This window comes from Penaeus monodon, chromosome 10, assembly GCF_015228065.2.
Source record: "Penaeus monodon isolate SGIC_2016 chromosome 10, NSTDA_Pmon_1, whole genome shotgun sequence".
NCBI lineage: Eukaryota > Metazoa > Arthropoda > Malacostraca > Decapoda > Penaeidae > Penaeus > Penaeus monodon.
In genome coordinates this window covers 18,754,221-18,764,220 of record NC_051395.1, presented here as the reverse complement: position 1 = coordinate 18,764,220, position 10,000 = coordinate 18,754,221, and the positions used below count along the sequence as shown (strand labels likewise).

At 46.5% G+C, this 10,000-nt stretch overlaps 1 protein-coding gene across 2 annotated transcripts in view; it reads left to right on the top strand.

The window, feature by feature from the left end:
- Nucleotides 1-1,637: 1,637 nt before the first annotated feature.
- Nucleotides 1,638-10,000, top strand: part of LOC119577907 (ras-related protein ced-10-like) — a 61,897-nt gene continuing 53,534 nt past the window's right edge. Inside the window, exon 1 of one of the 2 annotated variants that reach the window (XM_037925572.1) lies at nucleotides 1,638-1,812. The gene's annotated coding sequence lies outside the window, so the exon portion shown is untranslated. The remainder of the gene's footprint in view (nucleotides 1,813-10,000) is intronic. The other variant, XM_037925573.1, reaches the window with a different exon arrangement.

Here is a 10,000-nt window from a genome sequence, read left to right as displayed (position 1 = left end):
TATGCGTGTGATGGTGGTAACAAAGTAACGATGTTAGTAGTCATGATAATAGTAGTACATAATAATGACTATAACGATATTAACAAGAACAATCAGGATAATGCTAATAATAACAATTTAAATTATCAAGATATTAATGTCTACATTAAAAAAACACTGACATTCACGTTTTTAAATTTAAATTACCACTTTGATTTTTAGTCTTACATATAGCAAAAGTATTGCCAGTAACCAAGTAGACTTTCTGAATTAAAAATGGCGACAGTACACACACAAAAAAAGTCTCCCGTCCCCAAATGGCGCCAAAGTGTCAGCTGATTCAAAGCGCGTAGCTATATGACCGCGACCGACCAATCAGCGACTCACATTACCAGGAGAAGGAAAATGGGCGAGGTAACCGACCGTCCATAGATAGGTTAACAAAACCCCCATTCTTATAAGACTGCCGAGAAAGACCCGCCAAAATGTAACTCAGGCGGAGAGTGACCGGCCGAAATGTGGGCGAGTTCGTTGTGAGAGAATAACGTTGACGGTCACGGAAGGAACAGATGCACTCGGCTACTTTCCTAACCATTCAGCTGTGTTATCAGTGCGGTTACAGAGTGTGTGATGCAAGTGCGTCTGTACGTACGTGTGCTAGTGGAAAGAGCGGGAGAGAACGAGAGTAAAGAAGAGTATGAGGATAGGGGTGAAGAGGAGGGAAATGGAGAGGGTAACAGTAAATGTGAGAGTGAGGGAGAAGGCTGGGGAGAGGGTGAAGGCAAGGTATGGGGGAAGGGGGAGGGAGAAGGAGGGGGTGAGAGTGAGGGAGAAGGCTGGGGAGAGGGTGAAGGCAAGGTATGGGGGAAGGGGGAGGGAAAAGGAGGGGGTGAGAGTGAGGGAGAAGGCGAAGGTAAGGGTAAGGGGGGAGGGGAGGGAGAAGGAGGGGGTGAGAGTGAGGGAAAGGGAGAGGGAGAGTAAGAGTGAGGGAGAAGAAGAGTGAAGATAAGGATAAGGGTGAGGGAAAGAGAAAGGGAAAGGGAAAAAGATAGGGAAAAGGATAGGGGTGAGGGAAAGAGAAAGGAAAAGGGAAAAACATAGGGAAAAGGAAGGGAAAAAGAAAAGGAAAAAGAGAGTGAAAGGGAGAGAGAGAAGTGAAAGAGAGAGAGAGACGTGAAAGAGAAAAAGAGACGTGAAAGAGAGAGAGAGAGAAGTGAAAGAGAGAGAGAGAGAAGTGAAGAGAGAGAGAGAGAAGTGAAAGAGAGAGAGAGAGGGTGAGAAGAGAGAGAGAGAAGAGAGAGAGAGGAGAGAAGAGAGAGAGAGAGAATGAAGAGAGAGAGAGAGAAGTGAGAGAGAGAGAGATGGGAGAAGAGATGAGAGAGAGGAGAGAGAGAGAGGGAGAGAGAGAATGGGAGAGAGAGAGATGGGAGAGAGAGAGATGGGAGAGAGAGAGATGGGAGAGAGAGAGATGGGAGAGAGAGAGATGGGAGAGAGAGAGATGGGAGAGAGAGATGGGAGAGAGAGAGATGGGAGAGAGAGAGATGGGAGAGAGAGAGAGAGAGAGAGAGAGAGAGAGAGAGAGAGAGCGTTCGCACGAGCGCGTGTGCGTGAAATATGTCAATGTGTGTGTATGTGCGTTTGTGGCGGTATGGGTCAGGGTCGAGCGTGTGCGTATTCGAGGCTGGCGTCCGGGCAAGGCAGCTGCACAGTCAGCGAGTCAGTATGTCTCTAACGCTCGTGGGGTGAAGAGGTGTGTGACTTGCCGCTGCTGGCGAGTGTGACGTGTACCGCATATCGTTGGAATAATACCGTTCCCAGTGTATCAGCCATCAGGTAGTGTCAAAGTGCTGTTTGTGTGTGAAAGAAAGTATCATTACCTATGTATTTTTGATAAGAGGAAAACAAAAAATGTTTCAAAAATGATTCCTACCGCTAGAGATTAGCAGCTGAGTGTAATAGTTGTTGTTACGTGTAACTAACATTAACAGTGCTTGATGTAGTGTTATTAGGTTTGCATTGCGCATAATGGTAACCTCTAGCTTTCATTCTGTCTCTCGGCTCATCACTCGAATAACTCCAACTTGACAGTCCGTGATGCAAGAGATGCAGGGCGCTGCCAGGCTCCCTCACATGGGGCATTTTATCGACATAATTAATGTCACCGTTTTACAGTGTGACACCAAAAGGAAAAGCAAAAACACCTGTTGTCGTTTAATGCGCGACAATGGAATTTTATTATGCGATGTATTTGCATGTGCTAATGGTATGTCTTCATCAGATACATCGTCAAGTGAGCTTGCTGTTTATACTGGGACATGCGGCTCAGTGTAGGTTGTCTCCGAGCAAGATGTGGCTCCGGACGAAATATTGTAAGGTTTACCACCTTTTAGCATCTTGCCGGGGAGGGGGGGGGGCAATTTAATTACGGCCTCCGGGTAAAAACTATTTTTTATCCGCTCGATTTATTTTTCTAAGGATTATGTACGTAACGGTCGAATATTTTGTGCCGTTATAGGTACGGTTTTTCCTGTTTAGTTATCCGACGAACGATGACTGAGAAAAGACGCAGGTATTCAGAGCATGCATAGTTGCTCAGAGGCACACACGCTGAATGTCTTTAAATTGCTTTACCAGCACGTATTTTACACATTACTAATAATTATAGACTTGTACACACACTGTTTTTAGAACTACTGCTCAGATGAAAGTTAATTTAACGGAACACCCCAGGCAGCTTGCTAATTGCTGCTGCCATCAATATTCTATTGATGGAAGTAATAACAAGGTTCCTGTGACAAGCGAAGAGAACCGCGGGAGTCGGACCACGTGACACCCTCGGCAACCCGTTCCATATTGCCATTAAGCAGAGGAATAATCAAGCGACACCCGTTCCTCCTTCCTAATCCGAAAAAAGTGATGGCAAATATCTCCAGAGGAAATAACCGAGACTCCATTGAATTACGTAATGTCTTTGTCTCGCTTACACGATTAGATCATGAAGTGGGCCAAGTGATCTAAGAGAGCAGATAACTCGGAGCAGCTGAGCCGGCGGAGTGCATGATGAAGAGCCAGCGCAAGCGTAACGAGGAGTAATGGTCGACAAAAGAGGACAAAAAGTGCCTCGAGTGACGTCGCTGTGTTCGCTCTCACTCTTGGGTTACAGCCTCAGCCTCTCGAGACCACTGTCGCCACAGCCGTGCCCCCCCCCCCCCCTCTCTCTCTCTCTCTCTCTCTCTCTCTCTCTCTCTCTCTCTCTCTCTCTCTCTCTCTCTCTCTCTCTCTCTCTCTCTCTCTCTCTCTCTCTCTCTCTCTCTCTCCTCCCCTCTCATCTTTACTCATTACATCAGTCCAGAGACGACAAAAAAGAGACGGCGAGGGGACTCGTGATAGGGGCAGGCGGCGAGTTGGAGGGGGGGGGTGCAGCAGTGACCGGTAGGACGAGGTGCCGGTAATAAGGGTCAGAACACGTGGTTGAAGGCCCTGGGAGAGAGGGGGTGACGAGGAGGGTTGAGGGGACCTCCCCATTGTTGTATATGAACGGATACTATCATGGTAGCCTGCCAAACCGTTTTCTATGCAAAATTTAAGAGAGAGTTGTTTAAAATTTCATTTGAAAAGTTTCCATGTCCATCAAAGAGCCAGGGGAGACACTTGAACATCTACCTATGTTGGCTGCAGTTCCACTGATTTAGGAGAGCTTTTAGTCAAGCGTTAATATCACATAAAAGCACGACTAGTATATCATCCGACTTAAAATCCCGAATGATGTATTTAAAGTTGTTTTGAGCAGTTCGTTGATTTTCCAAGGTCCACAGGCTGTAAAAAATGTTGACCAAGGAGAGTAACCATTCCTTCCTGGAACTGAAATTGCCGAGCAATCTGCTCCTACATAATGGCCAACATCTGATCCATTTTCTGCATCAACATTTGATGCGGGTCCCTGTTTTAATTTCTTCTGTTGAATCTCGTGTGGTCTGTCGCGGAGCTACAGCTGGTGTTGCCCTTGGAGCTGCAATCGCAGTTGGCGCTGCGGCAGGTGCTATGGCTAGAGCTGAAGGGACAAATTCTTCATTTTGTATACCATTTTTTCTCACTGAAGTCGTGGGAATTCGATCGCATCATTAAAACTTGTAGAGAGGCAGAGACCGAAACAGAAACAAAGACTCAAAGACAGAGAGACAGAGACAAACCGACAGACAGCCGGACGGACAGACAGACAGTGAGAAATAAGATCAGATATAAATGTGGCTTATTTAGGACGGCAAACGTCAAGGTTCTCTGGTGATCACAAAGCCTGGTTTCAAGGCAGAGGAACCTCGTGATGGTGAAAAGAGACGACTTTTATCCATAGATGACGGGGGATGAAGGGAAGGGTGTGTTTGGGTGGGAGGAAAGGATGTTAGTCAAGGACCGAGGAAGAAAAAAAGGAGTTATTTGGAAAGAAAACACCGTTACCAGAAACGGGATAGATAATGTAGGCTGACCCATTCAGGAAGAGGGAGCGGCTAGGAGAGGTGGGGAAAGGGGTGCGAGGACAGAAAAGGCAAGCGGTGGGGACGAGAAGGGAGGGAGGTGGGAACAGTTAGCAAGGGAGAGAGAATAGGGGGGAGAGTTAGAAAGTTAGAAAAGGAATGTATGAAGAGAGGAAGAGTAAAGTAGATGAAGTAAGGATGAGAGATTAGAGGAGAGATTAGCAAAAAAGAGGAAAAGGAGGAATGGAGTATTAAATGGGTGAGGAGAGAGAGAGAGAGAGAGAGAGAGAGAGAGAGAGAGAGAGAGAGAGAGAGAGAGAGAGAGAGAGAGAGAGAGAGAATGAATAAGAGAGACAGACAGAGACAGACAGACAGACAGACAGACAGACAGACAGACAGACAGACAGACAGACAGACAGACAGACAGACAGACAGACAGAGAAACAGCCGCAGAACAATAAGAAAGAAAAAGATTATATCAGAACTATGGGAGGAAAAATCAATGGATAATGTTGCCGCCGAAAGGAAATGAAACAAAAGAGCAGCGGGGTAAGGGAGCGAGGGCAGCCGTGAGGTCGGTGAAGGGTGCGCGGCAACTCTCGCCCGATAAAGTCCCTCTGTAATCTTGGTCTTGCCTTCCACTTGGCCGATAGCTTATCTGACCCGTCGTGGCATCGCCTACCTAGCCATATACCTCGGCCGTTTCATGTCACGTGGCACCTCTTAAGATTGATTTGCGACGTGGCATGGAATCACGGGCCAGGGAGCGTGGTGAGATGGAGGGGGGGTATGGGACGCGTTGCTAAGTTTTATGAGGTAATAGGGTTTAATGCAGATTCCAGCGGACAATGGGTGTTGCTAGATTTTATGGATTTTGGGATGCGTCTGTGGGTTATATGGGGCGAAACTACCTAGTAATGGATTTTACGTCTATCTCCTTTGAGGGGAGGGGGCATGGGGCAATGAGATCCTGAAGGGGACCTGAAAGCACAGCCTATTTTCGAGGTCGAGACGTATGAATTTCGACCGCAGAACTCAACTGCAGGATACGACCGCAGAAATCGAGTCTAGGGTTGAGCAGCTTGCAGAAGACACGTCGTTGCAAACCGCGCTCTGTCTGGTCGCCTTTGAAGAATACGAAAGGACAGAATGGCGAGAAAAACGGAAAATAACGGGAAGTATAGGAAAAAATGTTTGGAGAAAGGAAGGATTTTAATGGAGGAAGTGGGAAGAGATGTTAAGAAGGTGCAAGTAACTTCTTGTGCGAAGGAAAAAGAAAAAGGGAGGAATGCTGGGAGAAAAGGGAAAAATATACGTAGACACCGGAAGAATTGCCATGAAAATAGGGACACACATTAGGAAGAAAACGACAAGGAGGAGCATAAAACAAGATAAATCAGGAGAGAAAGATCCCGACTCGAGAGAGACGAGAGTAAGGAAGAAATACTGAAAGGAAGAAACAGCAAATTTATAACGCAGGGGTTCTTTTCTGCAAACCCTTTGACACGTGCAACAGCAAACGCCGGCGGTGAGCATTATTAAATAACTTCCAAACCCTGAGGGACCAGTCCACTTGGCCGCGTTCACTCTAACATAGAGAAGTCCCCTTATGGCGTCGTCCTCTCTTTCCTGAATGTGTATAGCAGACATGTCGATTTTTATTGATGTCATAGCCTTTGATTGCTTACATTTCTTCCTTCCTTCGCCGAAAGAATATATCTCAATCTTGCTTCGCTCTCGCTCTGAACACCAGCTGTTTCCTTCGGGGTCCGGTATTGCACCACGGACGGCTCAGGCGGTGTCAGTTGCAGCTGTTTGTTTTGCTTTGACGAGATAGTTCAGTTGCTAGAAATTTGGGGATGAGGAGGAGGAGGAAGGAGAAGAAGAAGAAGAAGAAGAAGAAGAAAAGAAAAAGGAGAAGAAGAAGAAGAAGGAGAAGAAGAAAAAGAGGAGGAGGAAGAAGAAGAAGAAGAAGAAGAAAGAAGAAGAAGAAGAAGAAGAAGAAGAAGAAGAAGAAGAAGAAGAAGAAGAAAAGGAGGAGGAAAAGGAGAAGCACAAGCAGAAGGAAAAGGAAGGAAGGAGAGAGATTGGAGTGGTGGAGGAGATGGTGACGGTTGAATGGAATAAGAAAAGGACAAGGAAAAATTAAGAGAAAGGAAACAAAGAAGAAATATCAGATAAACAGACATACAAGTACATTAAGTTGCGAAAAGAGGTGTAAAAATTCAAAGAAGGAACAAGACTTAACAAAGAAAAGATAAAAGAGACCGAAATGGAAGTGAAAGGAGAGAAGCTTTGAGACAACATAACTCGGTCGTTGATGCAGAAATATGTGCAGTGAAGCTTGCAAGAAGTAAAGACACTTAGAGTCATTGCGAAATCCGTATTTTTTTCGTTTCTTTTGTCAAAACATGGAGCAGAATGATAGTCCTTCATCTGTATTTCATCAGAGGTATCGAACACACTCTCGGAAATTCGCGTAGAAACTTTGTAACCGCGCGAACGTGTTTTGATTAGCTCATTGAGACACTTTGGAAGGGATGGACCCTTGGGGTGTCTGTGGCAGAGCGCACAGGACGAACGTAAACATGGATGCAGAGGGACAGTTAGCACAGAAGAGCAGAACGCGTCATATTGGTGCTGACAGTTTAGGGGCTCGGGAAGGGGCCGGGGACGTCGCGGGGAAAGATAGCCCACTCCGGAAGGAATGCTATCACTACTACAGCAAAGACACTGCGGCATCGGGCTGGCCATGTAAGCGTTTTAGCAAGGCTAATGTCTGCTTTTTGTGTCGTAAAGAACGGTGGACTCTTGTGGATATTACGCTGAAATTTTCATGCAGTTGTGGTTTATAACAAGTCTTTGGCTCCACTATTCTTGTATTTGAATATGTCCTTGCGTCTAGGAAGCGCCTGGCTTACAGAATGAGTGTAATATTTATGCTTTATGTATGTGCTGCAGTGGACTCTAAGACGGTTGTATGTCATGGCACCATCTGGACCATGCCATAGTGTCGCCGTCGCTGCCTCGTCGCCAGTAGGCACCAGGATCCACATAATGCTGGCCAGATGCGACAACTGGCACTCCCCTTCTCTCTCTCTCTCTCTCTCTCTCTCTCTCTCTCTCTCTCTCTCTCTCTCTCTCTCCTCTCTCTCTCTCTCTCTCTCTCTCTCCCTCTCTCTCCCTCTCCTCTCTCTCTCTCTCTCTCTCTCTCTCTCTCTCTCTCTCTCTCTCTCTCTCTCTCTCCCTCCCTCCCTCCCTCCCTCCCTCCCTCTCTCTCTCTCTCTCTCTCTCTCTCTCTCTCTCTCTCTCTCTCTCTCTCTCTCTCTCCATCGCTTGCATGCTAACTCTTTCTCTCGTTCTTTCTCTCTCACACGCTGACTCCTTTCCTTTTTTTCTTTCTCTAATTTTATTGCTTGCGCTTCTTCCACTTTCTAGCCCTCTTCCTGGAAACCACGAAGGCTTCTTTTGTGTTCTTGGTGTCCTTCACGCCTGATTGGCTTTCAGAAATGTGTTGATTTCCCTTCGTCTTGAGCGCAGCCGATATGTTTTATGTGGGCCATTGTGCAGGCGGGGAGAGGGTGCCGCAGCATGGGAATTTAGTCGTGGACCGATTCATGCAGTGAATAATCTTGTTATACAGAATGCAAGTGCATGTCACTACATTTATATTGGTGTAAGAGAATTGTTGCGTTAATTGAAGCCTTGAAAGTTGAAGACGAAAACCCGTGTTAGATTGGGCGTTATGATTCAGCACGCGAACTCACGACCAGTAAAATTTCGCAGTTAGGTCAAAGAACTGGGCCAGTGGCCTTCGCTTGGGCTAGCCTCGCCGAGGAGGTGTACTTGAAGTGATATTTATGTGTTAAGTACTGATGCTCCGGTTGCAGTGTCGTGTATCGTGCATCCCATATCACTTCCGCGAACGTGAGTGAGGGAAGGGTACGAGAGGGAGGGAGAGGGGGAGGGGACGGAGCCCAAGAGAGCTGGTTTAGCAGATGTGCTGCAAGACTGCATAATTGAGAATGATCTCCCTGATGACTTATGAAATAATTTAATGTGTATACTGGGCTGTCATTTGCTGCGTATGACGTATCGTGTCTGGAGTTGTGTATCATTTTCATTTTTTTCAGAGGTGGTGTGATTATTACGGGACATGCGACCATCGCGGCCCATAACTAGAGCACAAAAATAGTTTAACGCAAGAAGCCTTCTATTAAATGCAGTTGCTGTGTTCGTTCCTACGGCTTTTTGTGGATACAAGGGAGTGATATGGTAGCTTTTGGGTTAACAGTGTGGCGTATAACAGCAAAACCGCAACCTGTCGACGCAAAATATGCTTTGTCACACCTTTGTCATCGGCAGCACTTCCCGGGCACGTCGCAACGCCCCTCACAGTGGCGGCGGCGCTAATGAGGAGCGCTTGTCCGGGATGAAGAAACGAACATTATCTGCAGACTTAGCCACAAAATGCTTTATCATTACAGTGGTTTTTTGGCGGTTAGTGGCTCTCATTATTGCAGATAGCGATACTACATGTCTAATTTCTGCCATATGCGTGTGTGTGAATTGACTTTCTTGACAAGCAACAGTCTGAGCTGTGCAAAGTAACTCCGTATGATATGCACGTTGTTTCTCATTTTTAGTGGTTCACACTTCCTATGGAACCACGGGAAATAATATCGTAATACGCTTGCAGTGCTGGCACGCCAACTGCAGTTTATGTGGCATGTGTGCGGCCCAATGTGACCACGCCCCTGCTCTTCTCTCTCTGTCTCTCTCTGTCTCTCTCCTCTCTCTCTCCTCTCTCTCTCTCTCTCTTTCTCCTCTCTCTCTCTCTGTCTCCTCTCTCTCTCTGTCTCTCTCTCTCTCTCTCTCTCCTCTCCTCTCTCTCTCTCTCTCTCTCTCTCTCTCTCTCTCTCTCTCTCTCATTCTTCCTTTCTCTTTCTCTTTCTTCATCCATCCATCCTTACCACCCACTTTATCTCCTACATCCATCCCTCCATCTCTCCATTATCTTCTCGTTCTCTCTCCTCCTCCCTCTTCAGCCATCCTTCGCTCTCTCCCTTTTCTCCCCCTTGCCACCCCCCCTTCAGTGCCCCTCCGAGCGCTGGGCCAGAGAGCGAACGAATCCCTTTTCTTAATCCACATCCTGTTGATAAGGGTAACCCTAGGGCCTGGGCTGTAGTATCCTACGTAATTTACTGTTAATTTGTTGGTAAAGGATTTAAAGGATTACTGATTGTGTGGCTGAGGAAAATGGTGCATTTGGATAAACTTTTTTTGGCGAAAGATTTTTAAGAATGATTAATCGCAGGTTGACAAGGATCCCGTCAGGACTGGTGATAACGTAACTCTAGACAAAAGTCATGTTAAACGAGTTAAGAGCCAGCGTCTGCCTTAGTGTTTGTTTGTATACAAGATAACAAAGCCTTCCTGTTAAACACATACACACACCATACACACTACACAATTACACACGCTACGCACACGCACAGGCATACACACTAATACACACAGAAAACACACTACACACACACACCACACGC